This window comes from Macrotis lagotis, chromosome 1 (genome assembly GCF_037893015.1).
Source record: "Macrotis lagotis isolate mMagLag1 chromosome 1, bilby.v1.9.chrom.fasta, whole genome shotgun sequence".
NCBI lineage: Eukaryota > Metazoa > Chordata > Mammalia > Peramelemorphia > Peramelidae > Macrotis > Macrotis lagotis.
In genome coordinates, this window is record NC_133658.1 from 437783851 (window position 1) to 437806854 (window position 23004).

A 23004-nucleotide genomic window follows, 5' to 3' on the forward strand; every position below is an offset into this window, starting at 1 on the left:
GGGTAGTCAGGACAGTGGCCCAAGCGATAGATCTATCAACTAGCGAGTGGGTCACCTCCTCTGGGAGGGTAAAGTTGAGGACAGGCAAGAGGCCAAAGAGACGCTGGCATCGCTCTGAGGCCTGAAGGCAAAATAAGGCCAGGGCCTCCCACCGGTCCTGGATGATTCTCTTAGTGGTCCGGGGGTATAGCCATTCAAGGCATCCATGTCTCTGGAATAAACATCCCCAGCCAAGGGAACTGTCCCCCAGTGTGTGGAAGAGGACAGGCGACTCCGGGTCGTATTGAACCAAGAAGGAAGAGGTTCTGCGGAAAATTTCCAAGAGCGCCTGTCTTGCCTGGGGGGTCCAACTTCTAGGGGATGACAGATGGGAGTCGCCTTTAAGGACATCATATAGAGGTTGCATTAAGGAGGATGGGAGGGGCATAGCGGGACGCAGCCACTGTATGGCGCCAACAAGCCTCTGAAAATCATTAAGAGTAGTGTATCCCTCGACGTTGATCGGAGGAAGTGCCCTACTAATCTTTCCCGGAAAAATCCTATGCCCCAAGTAATCATAGGGGAAATCCATCTGTACCTTTTCCGGGGCTATGTGAAGCCCCTTCTTGCGGAGGACATGGGTGGTGCGTTGCAAGCAAGCCCGAGCCCCCGTCACAGAAGGTGCTGCAATCAAGATATCATCCATGTAATGTATGAGCATGCAATTCGGGAATTCTTTTCTGATAGGATGTAGCAGAGTATCCATGTAAAGCTGGCACAGGGTGGGGCTATTGGCCATTCCCTGCGGTAGGACGGTGAACTGATAACGTTTACTGGGGGCTTGGAAATTGATCGCGGGGAGGGAAAAGGCAAATTTTTCTTTGTCCTCCGGGTGGAGGGGAATGCTATAGAAGCAGTCTTTAACATCAATCACTATAATAGTCCACCCTTGCGGGACTGCAGTGGGCATAGGGAGACCAGGTTGGGGGGTCCCCATGGGTACCATGTTGGCATTTACTGCCCGAAGATCAATCAACATTCTCCAACTCCCCCCTTTCTTTGTTATGACAAAGACGGGGGAGTTATACGGGCTAAGGGACGGTTCCACTTTGTTCTCGCGCAGGAGGGTCATTACTATGTCTGTGAGGGCGATGAGCTTTTCTTTTGTCAGGGGCCACTGCTCAACCCAAATAGGTTTCTTATTAATCCATGTTATTCTGGGGGAAAAGCTCATCTCTAGAGTGGCCCCAATTAATTTCCCCGCAGGCTATCAGGGGTGGCAAGTGTCAGGTTAAGCTGGCTCAAGATGTCTCTACCCCATAATGCATAAGGGAGGTCAGGTAGGCACAGTGGGGTGAAGAGTCCAGATTCTTCCAAAGCTGACCACCGTAAGGCGTGTGCTGCTTTCATGGCAGATCTATTGCCCCCCACCCCCGTCACTGCTTGAGGGCTCTGTAGGAGTGGCCACTCGGGCCTCCACTGTCCCCTATTTATGACAGAGCAATCGGCTCCAGTGTCAATTATCCCTTCGAGCTTCTGATTTTCCACCGTGATGGTTAAGAGTGGTCGCCCAGAGCTGACCGGGTGGACCCAGTTCACATGAGCGGGAGGGGTCCGCAAGGGCAGCGCCTTTCCCACCTCTTGGCCCTGTTTTACCAAGGTGGGAAAGGGGTGGGGGTTTGTGACCCTTACGGATGTGGGACTTCCGGGACCAAAAATGACCTGGGTATGGGTGACTAAGTCCACACATCTCTCAGCCCCTGTGATGAGCGCTGGGAAAGTAGTTAGCTCGATGGGAATCATCGAGGTTTCCCAAGGCCCGATCTCTCTCTGCTGTGTCCCTTCTCTATAGTCAACCCTCACGGGGATAGTCACAGTGATGGGGCCGCTGTCTTCGAGCACGGGGGGGGGGGGGGGGGGGGGGGGGGGGGCCGCGGCCGGGCCCCTCCCTTTCCCTTTTCCCGACTTCCCTTTGGATCGGCAGAACCTGGCTATGTGACCTGGCTTTCCACAGGAATAACAGGTCGGAACTGAAGTGGAGGGGGGCCGCTGCCTGCACTGTGCTTTGAGGTGCCCTGGCTTTCCGCACCCAAAACAGGTGGGTCTCACCTGCATACCGCGAAGGGTGGTCAGGAGGCTATCCTCCCGGTTCTCCATGGCAGTCACTAAGGCTTGAATTGAATCCTCGCTGGGCATGTCCAGCAATTTGTCAACAATTTCTTCTAATGAAGCGTCGGGGGGAAGGCTGCTAATGGCTGCGATCCCTTTGGGGCGAAGTCCCTCTTTAATCAATTGTCTCATAAGTAGATCAGATCCCGGGGTGTCTCCCATTATACGAGTCACTGTCTCTTTAACCTCATTCACAAATGAGAGGGGTGTCTGATCTGCTCTCTGCTTCAGCCCAACCAACTTCTGTGTGGCTCTCCCCCCTTTCATGGCTCCAATCTTATCCCAAGCTGCAACATGTGTTTCTTTAACAGTCTCTAGCTCAAACTGGCCATACCGGGCCTGAACAGCAGGGTCAGTATAGGCTCCAGTTCCACACAGGAGGTCAATGGCTAAATCCAGGGGAGTATAACCCCGGGATTTTGCCAGCTTAGAGGCCTCTCTGCGGGCCTGAGCCTTAAAAGCTAAATATGAGGAGGCATCCAGGCACGCGGCTGCAATTTCTTCAAAGTCAGCAGGGGTCCAAGGGTGCGTAGCGAAGAGGTTTTGCATCAGTCTTTTTACATAAGGGGAGCTTGGGCCGTATTTAGTCACGGCCTCCTTAAGTTCCTTAAGCATCTTAAAAGGGACAGGGCGGTAGTCTCGGGCTCCGGTAAGGGGGTCCGTAAATACCGGGTAGAGGCCCCAGTCATCCCAGTCCACCTCCTCCCCTTTCTCTATTGCTATGGAGGCACTCGCGGCAAGTAGGCCGGATGGGCGGAGCCCTTGAGGGGATCTCTGAAGGGCGGACAAGGAACACGGGGGATTTTTTGCCTCTGTTTCCTGGCTGGGCTGCCAAGTCTGGGGCGCGGCAGCTGTCCATTCAGCGCGGACTTCTCCCTCCTCGTCAGCAGCCTCCCGGTCCCACCTACTCACGCTCCTCTTCCTGCCACCCCTGAGGACTGTTTGCACCCCTCCCTTCCCGCGCTCGGAAACTTCCGGCCCTGAATCTCTAAGTGCGCCACATTCATCGCCCTCCCCCTTTTCATTCTGTCTCGGTAAGGAGGGGCATGCGGCATTTTCTTCTCCCTGGGGGCCCCTTGTTCCCCCATTGTTTCTTCTAAGTTCCTCCCACGGATACAGGGGAGGGGGTGGCCTTCCCTCTTCCTCTGAGCTCTCTGAATCCGATCCCACCAACGAGCTACCCACCTGAGTGCTGATTGGTCGTGCCAAAGTCACCTTCTGGGGATGCAGGGCTGCATCCACTATCTTATACACTGTAAAATCCTCAGGGGTCAGTTTTCCCGGGCAGGTGTCATCATAGGAGGCCATCTGCTGCCCTACCACCTTCCATTTACCTGGTTGGATCCCACTATGTTGCACCCAAGGGCAGATGTTCCAGATATTCTCAACAAAAGCACGGCATGTCTTGATAGGTAATTTACAGCCATGCTTAGCGCAGAGTTTATAAAGCTGCGCTGCAACGACCCCTTTCTCCTCCGGCTGAAAGGCGGGAATACTATTCCGGCCCCCCACGCTGTCTACTAGCCGAGGCTGCAATCCTAACAGGTGGCAGAACTGGAAAATTCCCGTTCGGCAAAAGAGAAGGAGGCAGCAGGGCACAATCAGACAGGCCAGCACGGCAAGGAGCGTGATTAGAGCGGAAGGAGAAAGGGAAGAGAAAGGAAGCATAGTCAACACAGTAGGGATATGTCCTTCAGGCAATATCTGAGAGTAAACGCCCTCTCCTTCCTCCCGGTCGGAAACGACCGAGGCTGTCTGGAGAATCCGACCAGCGGATTCAGACGTTCCCTAGCAAAATCAGGTCCCTGTTCCGGGCGCCACTTGCCGGGCTTTTATTTACAATGCCGGCTTCTTTATGCTAGTCCGTCCTCTTACTCACCAGTCCAATGCATGATGAGTCTTCGGGGTACCTCCGGCCCCCACTCTTTGATGGGGGAAGAACCAGACAGAGCGCCTGAGGTGGATAATGAGTCTTTATTCTTCTGTGATCACATCCTGCTTCCTCCCAACCTCTCAGCAGACACTTTTATCCCTTCTGTCCTCCCTCCCATGAACTCTTACTCAATGAGGGGCCGAGTTCTGTAACATTCCCTTATAAGGTGATTATGTTTCCCCCGCTAAGCGACCGCCAAGCCTCTTCCCCCCGCCCCCAACACATAGGGGCCACAGAGACTACAAGTTTCTGTTAGCAGTGTCTCCTTGGATTTTCTGGTTCATGTTCAGCCATTTATTGCCCAACCTTATTTCCTTCTGCCCCTTTCCTAGTGAGTTCCCAAAGAACTGGATGTGCCTGAATCTATTTCATAATTTCATAAATTAACTATCAATTTGTGTGACTTGGGAAAATTACTTCTCTTCTCAGAGTCTTGGTTGTCTCATCTGCAAAATGAGAGTTGGACATCTTTAAAGTTTAACCCAGTTTGAAGGCCATGATTTTATAATGCCCTGAGGCTCACTTTCCTTCACACTTGTCTTTTTTCCACCTGAGCTACCATTCCAATACAATCTTGATGGCATTAGATTTTGTGGGCTATGTTAGTTCAGATCTAGGTTTGGAATTAAATTAGACTCTTGTTGGCTAACTAACAATTAACAGAAAGAAATTCACTTCTCTGTAGCACTGAAAAACATTCAATAAGAGTAAAGTTGGATACACCTTCTCCACTCCTTTTGTGGTCATGCTGGGGAGCCAGTCAGATGTTTCTAGTCAGAAGTAGGAACTCTTTGTGGGTTGACATATTCTAAGGCCTTGCTTCTATTTTATTGGTGTTTTGGAATTGGGGTCATGATAAAGAGGGATAACTTGGGGGCATTTGGATTGTGCATTACAGGTGAACTTCTTGGATGATCAAGAGATAAACCAGAGTGAAAGCATCTGCCAAGAATGTTTTAATTAACCAAGAATGCAAGTTGGAGGTTCAAACATAATCAGATACCATCATAGTCTGACCATAAATAATCCCTACTAGCGATACAGCAGTGTTATTGGGTTGCTTCAAGGAAACTAAAGTCTCTGGATTTCAGGGGAATATATTTCATGGTCTGAAAGGAAAGTGATACTGATGATTTATCAATTGAGAGACAAATTTGGACTGACTGTGTTGTCATAGCCCAATGTTGCTATGACACATAGTGACCATATGTTGTTGTACTTTGCCTGGAGTTGCTAGAGCTCTAAGATGCCTCACTGATATAGGAGGATAAATCACAGGGATCAAGGACTCCTGTAACATGGATGGAGATCATCACCAGAAGTCCTATTTTCTATCAAGTAAGTCATAGGGTGAAATGGTCCTGGAAAAGGCAAGTGAAGAGGATATCTTTGCACAATATACTCCTCACCATAATAAAAATAATGTACAAATCATGCTATAATGAATATAATTGGCATAATCTTCAAATCAAAGGACAACTATTATTCTTAGACTAACAAGAAGTTAAAGCAGTAGTTTTAAGTCTTAAAACCCTGTTGGGGCAGCTAGATGGTGCAGTAGATAGCATACTGGCCCTGGAGTCAGGAGGACCCGAGTTCAAATTCAGCCTCAAACACTTAATAATTTTCTAGCTGGATGACCTTTGACAAGTCACTTAATCCTATTGCCTTACCAAAAAAAAAGTCTTAGACCCCTGTGCCAATTAAATCTCAAAGATGGCTTCAATTCCTTTTAAAGAAAAACTAGCCTAGCCTATTAGGCTTAGATGTTGTTACCTCTATGACATGTCCTGTATCTGATTTTTTTTTATTCCAGTTCAGAGGGGCTGAACATAGCTGGAGAGAATCACAAAATCAAACTAATTTCACATACTCTATATTTTTAGTACAGAACCTAAGCAAAAAGTCAGCATTCCGTAGTGGTAAGAGAAGCATGAAGTCAGGAATAGCTAAGGTCAAATTCTATCCCTGGAGTCAGGAGTACCTGAGTTCAAATTGGGTCTCAGACACTTAATAATTACCTAGCTGTGTGGCCTTGGGCAAGCCATTGCCTTGCAAAAACCTAAAAAACAAAACAAAGGAAAAAATAAAGTACTTGACACTGTGGGTTATCCATTGCCAAACCCAAGAGAGCAGGAAGGTCATTAGGAATTGACTGAGGTCCTCCCTTTCAAGGAAGAGTGGAGCAGGGTCCTTTTTTGCTACGTCTTGGGCAAGGCTTGGGGGGAGGGGTAGGAATCTGGGATTTGGGGACTGAGTTGCCCAATGTCCCAACCTACCTCATTTAAAAGAGTCACCTCTGGATCACTGCCATTAATAAGTGCCCTTCTGGGGTCTCAGAATTCATTAATGGTAGAGGCCAACATCTGGAGACATGTGATCTGGTATTAGCTTTCTCTTCATCCCAACTATTAAAGACCAAAAAGGACACATAAATCAAGTCTTCTATGGCTATCTGTGGACCAGCCTCCATCTTCCTCAGTTTTCTATGGATATCGGGACTGACTGAGAAATGAAGTGGATATTTAGGTAAATAATCCCTTCAGGAGATTCAGGATTAACATTAGTTTATTTGGTTGTAGCCTCAAGTCTGTTAAGAAATCGGTGTGAAACCTCCTTAATTTTATCAAAGTTGACAGCATTTCGAGTTGTGCCTTGCAGGCCAGTCATCAGGCAAACAATCATGCAATCTCTAGCATCTAAACCTTGGGAATGTTGGTAGTACTATTTAGGGTCTTTCCGTGGGACTATAGGTATCCCCATGGGGCTGTCTGCAGGATTCTGTCTAACACTTACTAGCTAATATAGTCCTGGCAAGTCACTTCATGGCTGTCTGACTCATTTTCCTGAGGTATAAAATGGGAATCATAATAGATTTACCTCCTAGGGTGGCTGTGAGTATCAAATGATATATTATCTGTAAAGTATTTAGCCCTGATAGATGCTTGATAATTGTTTCCTTCCTTCATTCCCTCAGCCCATTCTTCCATTTCCATGTATTCTAATCATTTCCCCCAAATATCTCACTTCAAATATATCTCCTCTTTCACTGAACTTTCTGCAATGCCTGCTCTATAAGTTACCAGAGTCACTTTCATCTTAAACTTTTTTCTTCTTCTTGCTGCCCTTCTGCTTGAGACTCTGATGTCACTTCATAGGACATTCAGTCCCTGACTAGGCTTTCCCATATTAGTTGACTTTCATTCTTACTTTCTCTCTCTACCCTTCCCCCAACACATTGACTTATGGTCAGAGAGTCTGTATATTAGTTCCTTATTGCAACTTCCAGACTCTCCCTCTACCATCTTTGCTCAACAATTTCTATTGTTGTCTAAAATCATTCAAGATTCTGGTAGTTATTTTAGCCCATCCCCAGGACCCTCTCTTTTCTTCCTTCCTTAATGATTTTAGGACCTAGTTCACAATTTTTCTTTCCGATGCAACACTGGTCCTCATACTACTGGAATTCAGAATATATATTGATACCCCCTCCCTCCAGCACCAGCTAAGATGGTGCAGTATATACAGTTTTGAGCTTGGACTCAGGCAGACTCATTTTCATGAGTTCAAATTTGGTGTCAGACACTTACTAGCTATGTGACCCTGAGCAAGTCACTTAACCCAGTTTTCCTCATCTGCAAAATGAATAGGAGAAGGAATGGTAAACTACTCCAGTATTTTTGCCAAGAAAACCCTAAATGGGATCATGAAGCATTAGCTCAAACTACTGAACAACAAAAAAAGCCCTAACTTTCAAATTCCTCAATCTACTGAATTTCCATGACCTATTCCTCCATTTCATCTTAGCTACACATGAAAGTGGTCATATCCTTGATCTTATCTCACATATAAATGTATCTCTTCTACATTCAAGGACTCTGAAATTTCCTTATCTTATCACAATTCTAACTCTTCCTCTGCCTTACAGCCTCAAATCCTGTTTTTCATTTTCACAGTGACCACAAGTTTCTGCCCTTACCTCTACCCAAATATTACTCAATTACACACACACACACACACACACACACACACACACACACACACACACACACACATATATATATATACATATGCAATGTATTTGCTAAATGTTGGAGATAAAAAGAAAAGCGAAAACAGTCCCTATTCTTAAGAGGCTCTCAGTTTAATGGGGGAGACAAGATGGCAAAAACTATGTCCAAACAACTTATATGCAGAAAAAAATTGAAAATAATCAAGAAGGAAGTACAGGTTTGGGGAACAAAGAAAATCTTACAGAGGGTGAGATTTTAATTGAGATGTGAAGGAAGAGTGGATTGTGGATATTTGGTGGAAATGCACAGAGTCAAGACCAATAGCAAGGAAACCAGTGACACTAGAACATAAAGCATACGGAGGAGAATACCATGGATAAGTGATGCAAAAGTAAAAAGATAGGGGTAAGACTGTGCATATCTTTAAAAGTGAAACAGAGGATTTTAATTTGATCCTAGAAGTAAGAGGGAGCCATTGAAGTTTATTGACTCGGGAAGGGGAGAGTAGCATGAGCTTTAGGGAGATCAATTTGCCAGCTGAGTGGAGAATGAACTGTTTTGGAGAGAAATTTGAGGTAGGGAATTGACCAACAAGCTATTATTGCAGTAGTTCAGGTGAGGTGCTGAGGGCCTGACTTGGGCAGTGGTAATGTTAGAGGAGAGAAGGGACCAACAAACAAAAGATGTTACAAGGAAAGAAATGCTAGGAATTGTGAACTATTTGGACATAACTCCCTATGTTCAAATAGTTCCCAAAGTGTTCTAGTTCTGTTCACTTCACATAACACAATGGTATTTCATCACATTCATACACCAAACCTTGTTCACCCATTCCCTAATTAAGGAGTATCAACTCATCTTCTAATTCTTATCTATCACAAAAAGTTGTCATATTTGTTTTTGTATATATAGATCTTTCTCCTCTTTCTTTAATTTCTTTGGGGTGGGGTATGGATCTAGTAGTGGTAGTGTGGTGTCAAAAAGTATGTACAATTTTGTTTTGTTTTTTTGAAGGATGGTTCCAAATTGTTTTCCACAATATTTGAAACAATTCACAACTCTAACCACAGTATATTAAAGTCTGTCTTCCTGCAACTACTTTAGCACTGGGCACTTTTCCTTTTTTTTTTTTTTGTCAACTTGGTTAATCTGATGAAGGTGAGGTAGTACTTTAGACTTGTCTTAGTTTGCATTCCTCTAATAGTGATTTAGAACATTTTTTTCATAGGTGTATTGATCTCTTGAATTTCTTGTGAAAACTACCTATTCATATTGTGATCATTTATCAATTGAAGAATATCTTATTCTTATAAAATTGATTCAGTATTTATATGTGCATATGTATATGTATGTATATATAGACATCATACATGCATAAATATATATATATATATATATGTTTATACCATAGAAAGAAGACCTTTATCAGAGAAATTCATGATTTCTTTAATATACCATATAAGTTCTTTTTTGGTTTATGACTGGCTTTCACAAAGTTTAATAAGTCAGATTTTTTTTCCTGAGTTATCTTATATTGCTTTCTTTTTTCTTTCTTATGACTTTGCTTTCATATTTCTTGTCTCATGGGATCATTAAGATATTTATTCACATATAATTTTTACTTAGTTTGTAACTGTGGTAATAAGCTGTTGTCTTTTTTATCGTACTATTTTTCTTTAACAGTTTTTTTCTAATTATAACTCTTCCTCATCTCAAATGCCCCCAGTCTCCCCATTTCTTTTTTTTAATTTTTATTAAAGATATTATTTGAGTTTTACAGTTTTCCCCCAATCTTGCTTCCCTTCCCCCAACCCCACCCCACAGATACCACTCCATCAGTCTTTACTTTGTTTTCATGTTGTACCTCGATCCAAATTGGGTGTGATGAGAGAGAAATCATATCCTTAAAGAGAACAGAATTCTCAGAGGTAATCAGATCAAATCATAAGACATCTGGGTTTTTTTTTTCCGAATTAAAGGGAATAGTCCTTGTACTTTGTTCAAACTCCACAGCTCCTTATCTGGATACAGATGGTACTCTCCTTTGCAGACAGCCAAAAATTGTTCCCAATTGTTGCGCTGATGGAATGAGCAAGTCCTTCAAGGTTGAACATCACTCCCATGTTGCTGTTAGGGTGTACAGTGTTTTTCTGGTTCTGCTCATCTCACTCAGCAACAGTTCATGCAAATCGCTCCAGGTTTCCCTGAAATCCCATCCCTCCTGGTTTCTAATAGAACAATAGTATTCCATGACATACATATACCACAGTTTGCTAAATCATTCCCCAACTGAAGGACATTTACTGGATTTCCAATTTTTTGCCACCACAAACAGAGCTGCTATAAATATTTTTGTACAAGTAATGTTTTACCCTTTTTCCTCATCTCTTCAGGGTATAGACCCAGTAGTGGTATTGTTGGGTCAAAGGGTATGCACATTTTTGTTGCCCTTTGGGCATAGTTCCAAATAGCTCTCCAGAAGGGTTGGATGAGTTCACAGCTCCACCAACAGTGTAATAGTGTCCCAGATTTCCCACAACCCTTCCAACAATGATCATTATCCTTCCTGGTCTTATTGGCCAATCTGAGAGGTGTGAGGCGGTACCTCAGAGAAGCTTAAATTTGCATTTCTCTAATAATTAATGATTTAGAGCTTTTTTTCAAATGGCTATGGATTGCTTTGATCTCCTCATCTGTAAATTGCCTTTGCATATCCTCTGACCATTTGTCAATTGGGGAATGGCTTTTTGTTTTAAAAATATGACTCAGTTCTTTGTATATTTTAGAAATAAGTCTTTTGTCAGAATCATTAGTTGTAAAGATTGTTTCCCAATTTACTACATTTCTTTTGATCTTGTTTACATTTGTTTTATTTGTGCAAAAGCTTTTTTAATTTAATGTAATCGAAATCATCTAATTGGTTTTTGGTGATGTTCTCCAACACTTCCTTAGTCATAGGTTGCTCCCCTTTCCATAGATCTGACAGGTAGACTAGTCCTTGATCTTCTAATTTGCTTATAGTATTGTTTTTTATGTCTATGTCCTGTAACCATTTGGATCTTATCTCGGTAAAGGGTGTGAGTTGTTGGTCTAATTTAAGTTTCTTCCATACTAACTTCCAATTATCCCAGCAATTTTTATCAAAGAGGGAGTTTTTAATCCCAATGGCTACAGTCTTTGGGTTTATCAAACAACAGGTTACTATAATCATCTCCTGCTTTACACCTAGTCTATACCACTGGTCCACCACTCTGTTTCTTAGCCAATACCAAACAATTTTGATGACTGATGCTTTATAATAAAATTTTAGATCAGGTACAGCTAAACCACCTTCTTTTGCACTTTTTTTTTCATTAAGCTCCTGGCAATTCTTGACTTTTTATTTCTCCATATGAATTTACTTACAATTTTTTCTAACTCATTAAAGTAATATTTTGGAATTTTGGTTGGTAGGGCATTAAACAGGTAGTTTATTTTTGGTAGAATTGTCATTTTTATTATATTAGCTCCACCTATCCATGAGTAGCCTATATTTGCCCTGTTCTTTAAATCTGATTTAATTTGTATGAGAAATGTTTTATAATTGTTTTCAAAAAGATTCTGAGTCTGTCTTGGCAAATAGACTCCCAAATATTTTATATTATCTGAGGTTACTTTGAATGGGATTTCTCTTTCTAGATCTTCCTGCTGTTTCTTGCTGGACATATATAGAAAAGTTGAGGATTTATGAGGGTTTATTTTATAACTTGCAACTTTGCTAAAATTTCTAATTGTTTCCAGTAGTTTTTTGGATGATTTCTTGGGATTCTCTAGGTTGACCATCATGTCATCTGCAAAAGAGAGTTTTGTCATCTGCAAAGAGTGATAGTTTTGTCTCTTCCTTCCCAATTCCAATTCCTTCAATTTATTTTTCTTCTCTACTTGCTGTTGCTAACATTTCTAATACAATATTGAATAGTAGTGGTGATAATGGGCACCCTTGTTTCACCCCTGATCTTATTTGCCTCTAGCCTCTCCCCATTGAATATAATGCTTGTTGATGGTTTCAAATAGATACTGCTAATTATTTTATGGAACAGTCCATTTATTCCTACACTCTCTAGTGTTTTTAATAGGAATGGATGCTGTATTTTGTCAAAACCTTTCCCAGCATCTATTGATATGATCATATGATTTCTAATAGGTTTGTTGTTGTTATAATTGAGTATACTAACAGTTTTCCTAATATTGAACCAACCCTGTATTCCTGGAATAAATCCTACTTAATCATAATGTATTATCCTAGTGATGACTTATTGTAATCGTTTTGCTAAGATTTTATTTAGGATTTTTGTATCTATATTCATCAGGGAAATAGGTCTATAATTTTCTTTCTCTGTTTTAACTCTTCCTGATTTAGGAGTAGCATATTGGTTTCATAGAAAGAGTTAGGCAGAGTTGCATCTTTCCCTATTTTTCCAAAGAGTTTATATAGGATTGGAACCAATTGTTCCTTAAATGTTTGGTAGAATTCACTTGTGAATCCATCAGGCCCTGGAGATTTTTTTTAGGTGCAATAATGGCTTGTTGAATTTCTTTATCTGAGATAGGGTTGTTTAGGTATTTTGTCTCTTCTTCTTTTAACCTGGGCAACTTATATTTTTGTAAATATTCATTCATTTCACTTAGATTATCAAATTTATTGGCATAGAGGTGGGCAAAATAATTTCGAATTATTTCTTTCATTTCCTCTTCATTGGTGGTGAGTTCACCTTTTACATTTATGATACTAGCAATTTGGTTTTCTTCTTTCTTTTTTTAATCAAATTGATGCGAGGTTTATCAATTTTATTGATTTTTTCATATTACCAACTTTTGGTTTTATTTATTAAATCAATAGTTATTTTCTTTCGATTTTATTAATTTCTCCTTCAATTTTTAGAATTTCTAATTTGGTCTTTAATTGGGGTTTTTTGATTTGTTATTTCTCTAGTTATTTTAGTTGCATGTTTAGTTCATTGATTTCCTCTTTCTCGAATTTATTCATGTAAGCATTTAGAGCTATAATATATCCCCTGAGAGTCGCTTTGAATGAATCCCATAGGTTTTGGTATGTTGTTTCATTATTAACATTATCTAGGTTAAAATGGTTAATTCTTTCTATAATTTGTTTTTTGGTCCACTTGTTTTTTAAAGTGAGGTTATTAGGTTTCCAATTTGTTCTGGGTCTATATCTCCTTGGCCCAGTATTACATATGACTTTTATTGCATTGTTATCTGAGAAAGATGTATTCACTATTTCTGCCTTTCTGCAGTTGATCATTAGGTTTTTATGTCCTAGTACATGGTCATTTTTTGTATAAGTTCCATGTACTGCAGGGAAGAGGTATATTCCTTTCGATCCCCATTCAGTTTCCTCTGTAAGTCTACCATATCTATTTTTTCTAACAATCCATTTACGTCCTTAACTTCTTTCTTGTTTATTTTATGATTCGATTTATCTAGATCTGATAGGGGGAGGCTGAGGTCTCCCACTATTAGAGTTTTCCTGTCTATGTCTTCCTGTAGTTCTTTCAGCTTCTCCTTTGAGAATTTGGATGCTGTCCCACTGGGTGCATATATATTCAATATTGAAATGACTTTATTGTCTATAGTACCTTTTAGGAGGATAAAGTTTCCTTCCTTATCTCTTTTAACACTATCTATATTTGCTGCTGCTTTTATCTGAGATAAGAATTGCTACACCTGCTTTTTTTACTTCAGCTGAAGCAAAATATATTTTGCTCCAACCTTTTACCTTTACTCTATATGTATCTCTCTGCTTCAAATGAATTTCTTATAAGCAGCATATTGTGGGATTCTGGTTTTTAATCCACTCTGCTATTTGCTTACGTTTTAAGGGAGAGTTCATCCCATTCACATTCAAGGTTATGATTACTAATTCTTTATTGCCCTCCATGCTATCTTCCCTCTGTTTGTATTTTCCCCCTTCCCCCTTTTATCCTTATTCCACAGTATTGTGTTTCTGAATACCACCCCCTTCAGTGTGTTTGCCCTCCTATATCACACCCTCCCCTTTCTTTCCCCTTTCCCTTTTCCCTTCCCTTCCTTTTGTTATTTCCCCCCTTTTCCCTTTGCCTTTTGTATCCAGAAGTTTCAAATCCAACCTTCTTTAAGAAGTCTTTCCCAATCAGTCTTATTGTCAGTACCTTGTTTCAGATCACCTTCATACATTCTGTGTAGATACATAGTCCCTTACATGTTGTTTCTTCAATAAGAATGTTTACCACTTGAAGGTAGGGACTAACTAACATTTTCCACAGTGCCTGGTACTGTGAAATATGAATTATTTTAAATAAAGTTGCATTGTAATCTCTCTCTACTTAATTTATCATCTTGCTCCTCTGTACCATGATGAACCAGCTCAACTGTTTTTCTGGATAAGCGAGAACGCTTAGAAAATATGCTTTACTCGGAAGTGATATTGGGGTAAAAATTGTCATCATTAAAATATTTTAAAAATTAGTATGCTCTCTTTTCATGGGAGAAGAGAAAATAGTCTAGAAAATAAATGTAAATGTCATATCTGGATCAACGTAAAATATTCCCATCCTGAAAAACTCTAGTTAGCATAAAAGGATTGAAACTGATGAATCTCCTAGGAGAACCGGAAGCTAGTATAGTTTGAGTAGAATCGAGAGGAAAGAAGCAAGATTCAGAGAAGAATCAGAGAATGGTAGCTGAAGAGACAGAATTAGGGAAGATTTGATAGCATTCATTTATGGAACTCCAAAGATCTTCTAAATCTTGGTCTATGAGAGTCCCAGAGGGATATTTATCTTTGGTAATATAAATTTCATGTCTTTTTATTTTTCTCTTTAAACACAGTCAATTAGTTTCCAAATCTTATCAATGTTAGAACAAAGAAGGGTAGAGTTGTTTAGTCTAATGTATGTAGCTGGAAAAAAAATGGCAGTCTTGAGAGAGAAAGGGATTTGCCTCAGAATTTGATAGCTATGAATTACTTTTAGTAAAGTTGGATTGTAATTTCTCTACTTACTTTACCACATTGCTCCTCTATACCATGTAGCTTCCTTAATGTCACTCCTGGTAAATGATAGACCAACTTAATTCCCCCTCCTATCATTCTCACTTTGCTCAGTGTTTCAAACTCTGGTATTACTTATTTGCTTCATGATCATTTTACTATTCACTAGATACTTTTCAAGGCAAAAAAGTTGAAGTGCTCATTTTGACAGGTTGTTTTTTTAATTTTGTTCATTTAAAATTTTTTTTATTTATTGAATGTAATGGAGTTGAGTGACTTGACCAAGGTCACAGAGCCAGGCAAGTATTAAGGGTCTGAGGCAGAATTTGAAATCAGATCCTCTTGGCTCCAGGACCAGTGCTCTATCCACTGCACCACCTAGCTGCTCTCGACAGGTTATTTTTTAAAAGTTTTGTTTAGCCATTATTAACTTTTGGCAAATGTGAGGAAAACTTTTAACTGAGACCAAAACAACTTAAATGATGGTAAAAATGTCAGTTTTTCTAAGCTGCATTTTTATATGATTGATTAGGAAAACTAGCAGCTTCTAGCATTGCAAAGGATTGGGAGAGATAGAATTTGAATTTGACAAAATTCAGCCATTTCTCACAGCTCTTAGAGTACATGTTAATGAACAGTTTAAATGTATCATGAAATTTAAAGCCAAAGATGAAAAAAATTAATAAAATTCCACTGCAGAGGAAATAAGAAAAGCCAAAGGTTTCTAATAATGAAGAACAAGTGTGAGAGTTAACTTCTACTTAATTATATTTGTTGATGAATTAATTCAAGGTAGATAGTTTTCAGATTTCAGATCCCATAAGATACAAATGTCATCATGAAAACAATAGGGTTTATTACATTATGTTATGCAAAGTTCCTAGGTGCTTAACTAATTATGTTGCCAATTGATTAATTCTTTTCTAGGACTATCTGATAAGATTCCTTTCATTACTTAGGTCTTCTTTTCTTTAGGATATTTCAACCTCAGTTGAATTTAATCTTATTTTAGAGAATAGGAAAACGGAATTATTTTTTAATTGAGGTGGATGGAGAAGGTGAACAATTATGAAAACTTTGCAGATTATTGTTTTTTGCACTGTGGTTTAGATGATTTAACTGTCTTTGGAGGAAGATAGTTATTTTACCTAATATGTTATAAACACTTGTGCGAATATATCAGTACTTAATCTTTTTTAAAAATCTTACTAAATATCAATCAGCATTGTATGTCATGTTTATAAGCTCAGTTGTTCCTTACTTTAGCTTCTACTATTACTTGCAAGGATAATTCCAATGCAAGACTAGTCATGTAGACACTAGGGGTAAACCCAAGGAGTTAGGATTATCTTCTAAGGGCCCCATTCTGATATATTCTTTCCTGTATCAATCACCCAGGTATGTCTTTGATCTCATCTAACCTTTAAATATCTTCTCAATAGCATCAAGGGCCCCAATGTCATTTTAACTGGTTAACATCAATTAACTTTTATAAAAGAAATATTTACTGAGAATATAGAACACATAAGGAAGTATGCATTCCCCCAGGAATTCCCTAAGGACAGTAGGCTTAAAGTGCTTGTTGCAAGGTGTTAACCTCACCAATAGACAAAATTGATCTTTTGCTGGATCAGGTCAGGCCAATTGATTTGATCCTTTCCTCCCACTGGGAAGGTCTTGGATTCAAATTCTTATGCTCACTTCACCTTTTGAAACTCAAAAGATCATGACCTACTCTGCTAATCTTTCCTTCATCTAAGGCATTAAAGTATAGGTAAAAACAGGAATCCTGCAACAGCAGGGCCTTGTCCTTATGGCTTCATGTCAACTCAGATTAGGTTATCATGCCACTGACATTCTTCTAAGCCAGATGTTCAGGACAGTTATTGCCCCTTCATTCAAATACATGCACATTATATTGCAAATTCAGATGCTTAGCTTGATATTCTAGACCATCTGACAATCTGATGTCACTCTACCTTTCTAGCCTTATTTCATAGTATTTCTTTTTTTCCCTTTTTTTAAGGTTTTTGCAAGCCAATGGGGTTAAGTGACTTACCCAAGGCCACACAGCTAGGTAATTATTAAGTGTCTGAGGCCAGATTTGAATGCAGGTACTCCTGACTCCAGGGCCAGTGCTCTATCTACTGTGTCACATAGCCACCCCCATATATTTCAGTAATGCTTTTGATATATTGATCTAGCCAAACTTGTCTTCTTTTTATTCTGGAAAGGTTCCAAGTTCTTTCTTGCTTTTTGCATTTTTACTATTCCTTTAATTTCAATCATTCAGTAAATTATCATGAATTAATTAAATGCTAGTCATAATGCTAGGTGCTTGGGATACAAATATAAAGAATGAAATTAAACAACTTGCATTTTAATATAGGACACAATGAATTCATTTAAAAGCACGTTCAGGAAAAAAAGACAATAAATAGAAATATACAAGGTATTTAGATGCAAATTACATAAAATTCAAATACTACCTTCTTGATGCCTGCCCATATTTGTAATGACTTTGAGTTTCTCATGAATAACATTTTGTTTTGAAGCTATTTACAGGACTTATTATCATAGTTCTTTATTATATTATCTCCCTTCTATTCCATAAATTGCAAGATAGTGAAGTACTTTCACTTAGCTAAGGTTTTTGTCTCATAACTGCCCTTCACCTAGTTGGTGCCTAATAAATGCTAAATTGACCAAAGCAACTTAGCTTATCTTTGTTAGTCTATGCGATTTCTTTATTAAAAATATTTTGCTAACCTGAAAGCATTTCATGCCTATTCTTAAATCTTAGGTGGGTAGAGTAATGTTTTAATTCTTTGGAAATAGACTTAATAGTGTTAGGAATTTTCCAAGGAGACATGAACTTTTTAACTTGTGTATTTTTTTATAGTGTAATAATACTTGTTCATTTTTGTGTTTTGATGCTTATAAATGTTTCGCATGTTTCATCTCATCTGGTCTTTACTATAAAAGGTCTTATTTTATTTTAGCAGTGACCTTATGAGGTAGGTGTCAGATAACCTATCACTTCGTTTGATAATTTTTCTAATAAATCATAAAATTGATGTTTAAAATTAAATTCATATCACTTCATTTAAGAATAAGTAGAAGAGATACAAAACTTTGTCAAGGTACAGTGCATGCTGTTCCCCTGGTTTTCTGGTTGATTGACTCGTTGTAGAGAATTTTCCTGGCGTCTTTGAAACTATGTTGACTACTTTATGATATGTTCTCATATTGTGAATTATTGTTATTTTTAATCATAATTCACTCACATGAGACTTTAACATAATTTATTTTTGAGTACTCTATAACAGAATATTTCTATTATATTTTTATTATATTAGTCTCAATTTCTAGATTATTGAAGGAACTCTCCCCTTTTATTCTGTAAAAGGTTTTGTCAAAATGAATGCTTTTTCTTTGAACTTCTGTATGGTTTTCTGAATCAGAACCTTACATGTTTGTTTTCCACATAAATTGCTATTACTTGTATCTGTCATACCATGGGATTTTAATTTTTATATGACTGTATTTAAAAAAATCTAATATCTAAAAATATCATAAAATCTTTTCAGGCTAGCAGAACATTTATTTCTTTAAATTCTTTTCAGACACAAAACTCAGTTTTATTAAACTGATAAGAACAGATACTACACTTGATCTTAGCCAAAAGGCCGAGAAGCGATAAAGCTCAGTTTTATTTAGAGGATTCAGCACTTGAGATTCCTTTTTAAAACATCAGCCTGGGAATTCCAGGTACTATGGATCTAGTATTAAGTAGGAGACTTTGTAACTGCAAACTAGGAGTTTGAGGCTTTAAAATCAACTCATACCTGAGTCATACATCTGCCTTTAATCTTCATCAAAATGGTCTCATTCTACAACAATTCCTATTTCAGAATCTGAACTATATATTCAAAGTACTAAATCTCTTCCAAACTATTTTTAAATAAGTTGCTCAAGTCAAAAGGTCTAGCAAATTGCCATGGTTGGGATATACTTTTGTTCTATTTCCATTCCAAAATCCCTACCAAAAATAAAAATTAGAAAAAGTACTCAAACATTCACACATGCAAATGAGGTGATGGCTTGTTCAGTCACCTCCTGTATTCCCCTATTCAATCTAGACCTCCACAGTCAGGCAGAAAGAAAGTGTGAAGATAATTTTTGGCATCTTAGTGGCGAAAATTTAATTTTAATAAAAATTCATATATACTAACAAAAGGTAATATAGAGTATCCCAAGACTTGAACACTAATGAACATTTATTATAATTGATAAGAACACTCATTATTTTTATTAGAGTTTGAAAAGTTACTTTCTTTTACTTTCTCATGTAACATCATCTTTATTTAGAAGGAAACAAGCAGTTAAAACACCAATGGATAAAATTTATTGAATTGGTATTTTGTTTTAGGTCACTTTTCATTGTAGTCTTCAGCTTGTGACAATTTTGAAAGAAACAAAAACATCCATTAAGTTCAAAAGGAAAGACAGATTAAGCCAATCTTTCAGTATAATTTCAAAATACTTGTAGAAACAGTGTAAAAAAAAGAAGAAAAAAGTAATGTACTGAGAGTTGGAAAATCTAGATTCTATTTGGATTTCTTGCTGTGTGACCTTGGGAAAAATCTTTTCACCACTCTATTTTCATATTATTCTCTATCTCATATAATTATTGTAAACATTTAAAGGAGGTAATGTTTGTAAAGTATCTTGTAAATTTAAAAGCTCTTTATGTTGGTTACTACTCGTTATTCTATTTCCCTTAATTTAATGTCAGCTGCAAAGAAATAGGAAGTACTGAAGCTTAGCTACTTTTCCTATCACTAATGGGGACCGACTTTAAAAAGGTGTTTATCAGATGGCATTCTGCTAATTGTAGTTTCTTTACTACTTTGTTTTTCTCACCATCCCACATTGGTCAAAAGAACTTGTTTTTTGTGTTTTCACAGATTTGGTAGACAGTTTTCAGGAAAAAAAAGGATGCAACTGTTTTGTATTAGAGCCTTCAGAAATAATTGTGGTAAGAATTTTAAAGTATATTGCATATGTTTCAATATACTTAAATAACTTCTCTTTTCCTAGGTGTCCTACCCCTATTTGGTGTCATTTTCAGGAGAAATATATCCTAAGGGTAAATGAATGAATAAATTTAAAAGCACCTACAAATACATTGTGCAAAGTGCTGTGTACCTAGATGTACCAATATTAGATGTCAGTAGAAATATTTAGCAAACCTCTTAAAACATTATACAGATATTCGATGGTAGAATATACTTGTTCCCATTTTATCCATATGATGCTTATACTGATTAAATTATTCCTGTGGTCAGAAGTTTAAATTTGAAGGCATTGAAATAGGAACTATGATTTTTCAATAGGTGGTTTTCTAATTACTGTGAAATATCATGAACATGTGTTAGTTTCAGGTCTCATAGTAAGACATCAGAGACATTATGAAAGAATTAGAACCCTGAAAGAGAAGAATTTGCAGCCTATTTAAAAACAGAACCCTGAACTTAGAAGACATTTGACCTGATTTACACACTTGCTATCATTATTTCTCAGAAGCTAGCTAAGTCTTTATATACTTTAGACAGTGTTATGATGATCAGTCTGAACTTGAATCTTGGAAGTCTATTCCCCTCTTCTACAATTCCCTCTCCTTTCCCATCTTTTTATCCAAAGACAAAATTCAACAAACATTTATTAAGCATCTAAGTAATTTAATTTCTTGAGTAATTGATTTCTTGAGCCCGCATAAAACACCCTTTACTCTGTAAACTTCCCTAAATAGCTTTACTTAAATGTCCATGCCACTCATTTGGGCACATAATCTTATATTTCTTTGTCAGTTGTAGTAGAAAGAATTCTTGTTTTGACGTCAGAAAACATACCTTCGGTCTTCAAATAAGTCACAAAAATTCTGATCCTAAATTTTCTCCTCTCAAAAATGGAAAAAACCCAACAATCGTACTATCTATATAATGACATGTATTAGGGTCAGTATAAGTATCAACTCAGATAATATAAGTCAGTACGTAAATGTAAGATAATATAATTATTGTTTAATAATTACTAAGTGTGTTTTGTATTTTATTACCTTACACAAATTATCTTCTAATTGGTTCGAGGACTGTGAATTGTCTTTTCTGTATCTCCTCCATCACCTAAAGTGCTGCTACACAATTAGTATACCTTCAAATATTACGATATGCAGTGCTCTCCCCAACCTACTTCACAGTCGTATAACAAATAATTTTTAAAAGTTGATGATAAAAATTATTATGGGAAGAAGTCTTATTTTTTTCTTGGCAGAGATCTCAGTGTGTCAGAGAGTATAGTAGATGATGGGAATAATCAAGGAGCTGACATTTTAAATGGAGGAAACAACATATTTGTATATGTATATATGTGTGTGAATATATATATGTATATATATATTTATATAATAAACTATATATAATTCACATACAAGCTAACTTTGGTTGGAAAAGTCTTAATATCTAGGGGGTGGATCAGGAAAGGCCCTATGCAGAAAGTATACTTGAGCTGAGACTTAGTGCATACTAGGAGGTTTAGGTGACAAAATTACAATGACGATGCATTACATTTTGTTCTTTGAACTTACTTTCTGTGCAAGAGCACAAAGATGAAAGGTGAATTATTGTGTGAGAACCAGGAAGTAGACTAGTAAAGCTAGTCTTTAAAGATATGGATGAAATTATACCTTCTTAAGTAAATAAGGAGGCAAAGGGTCAGTTTGTAAAAAAGCTTTATTTCCAAAAAAGAGTATATTTGATCCTACAAGTAATAGGAAAGAAGGTGACCTTAATAGATCTATTCTTTAGGAAGATCCCTTTTGTAACTTGTAGAAGATGAATTGGAGTAGGGAGAGAATTGAGACAAGGAGATTTATCCAGAGATTTTTGCACAAGAACAGATGAGAAGTCATGAGGATTTGTAAGGGATTAACTTTGCAAATGGAGAGAGGAGTTGTGGGGAGGGCATTTCTGAGAGATGCCCTGGAAATGGAAATGACAAGATTTCACTACCAATTATGTAAGACTGATAAGATTAAGTAAAAGTTAATTGTGAGGTTGTGAACTTGATTGACTAGAGGGATATTGGTAAGGATTTGAGATTCATCTCTATAGAGATTATAATTAAACCCCTGAGAGCTGATGAGAAAGAAAAGAGAAGAGGGCTCAGGATAGGACCTTTTGTTATATCTCCAGATAGTGGGGTGATGTGAATCATGAATCAATAAAAGAAATGAAAGAACTTTTAGACAAATAGGAAGAAAACTATGAAAGAGCAATGTGAGAAGAGAGAGGCAGAATAGTCAGCTATATAAAAGTCTGCAAATAGGTAAGGAATGGTGAAGATTGAGAAAAGACCTTGAGAGTGTTTTTATAAAAATGTTATTTATTTAAGTGTTATTTAAGAGGCCAGATTTGAACTCAAGTTCTCCTGACTCAGGGGCCAGTGCTCTATCCACTGCGCCATCTAGCCACCCCAAAAGAGATTGCTTATGACCTTTGAGAAAGTGTTTTCAACTGAATGATAAAGTTGGAGACCAGATTGCAGAAAGTGGGGCTAATGAAGATAGACAAGTTTCCTAAAGAATTGAGTTGGGAAAGGGAGGAGAGGTATAGGATAATAGCTAACTAGTGGGGGTGGTCGGATTAGATGAAAGTTTATTTTAAGGATAGAAGAAATGTACTTGTTTGGAACAAGGGAAGGAACTGGTAGAAAGGAAGAGATTTCAAATGAATATTGGGAATAATGAATGTATCCCATCACTATCATGTATCACATCTTGTTTAACTTTTCCCCAGTTTCAATTTCCAATTGTTTTCACG

General features: G+C 38.1%; 1 pseudogene; it reads right to left on the bottom strand.

Moving 5' to 3' along the window:
* Window positions 1-18696: 18696 nt before the first annotated feature.
* Window positions 18697-18822, bottom strand: LOC141510664 (U2 spliceosomal RNA; annotated as a pseudogene).
* Window positions 18823-23004: the final 4182 nt, after the last annotated feature.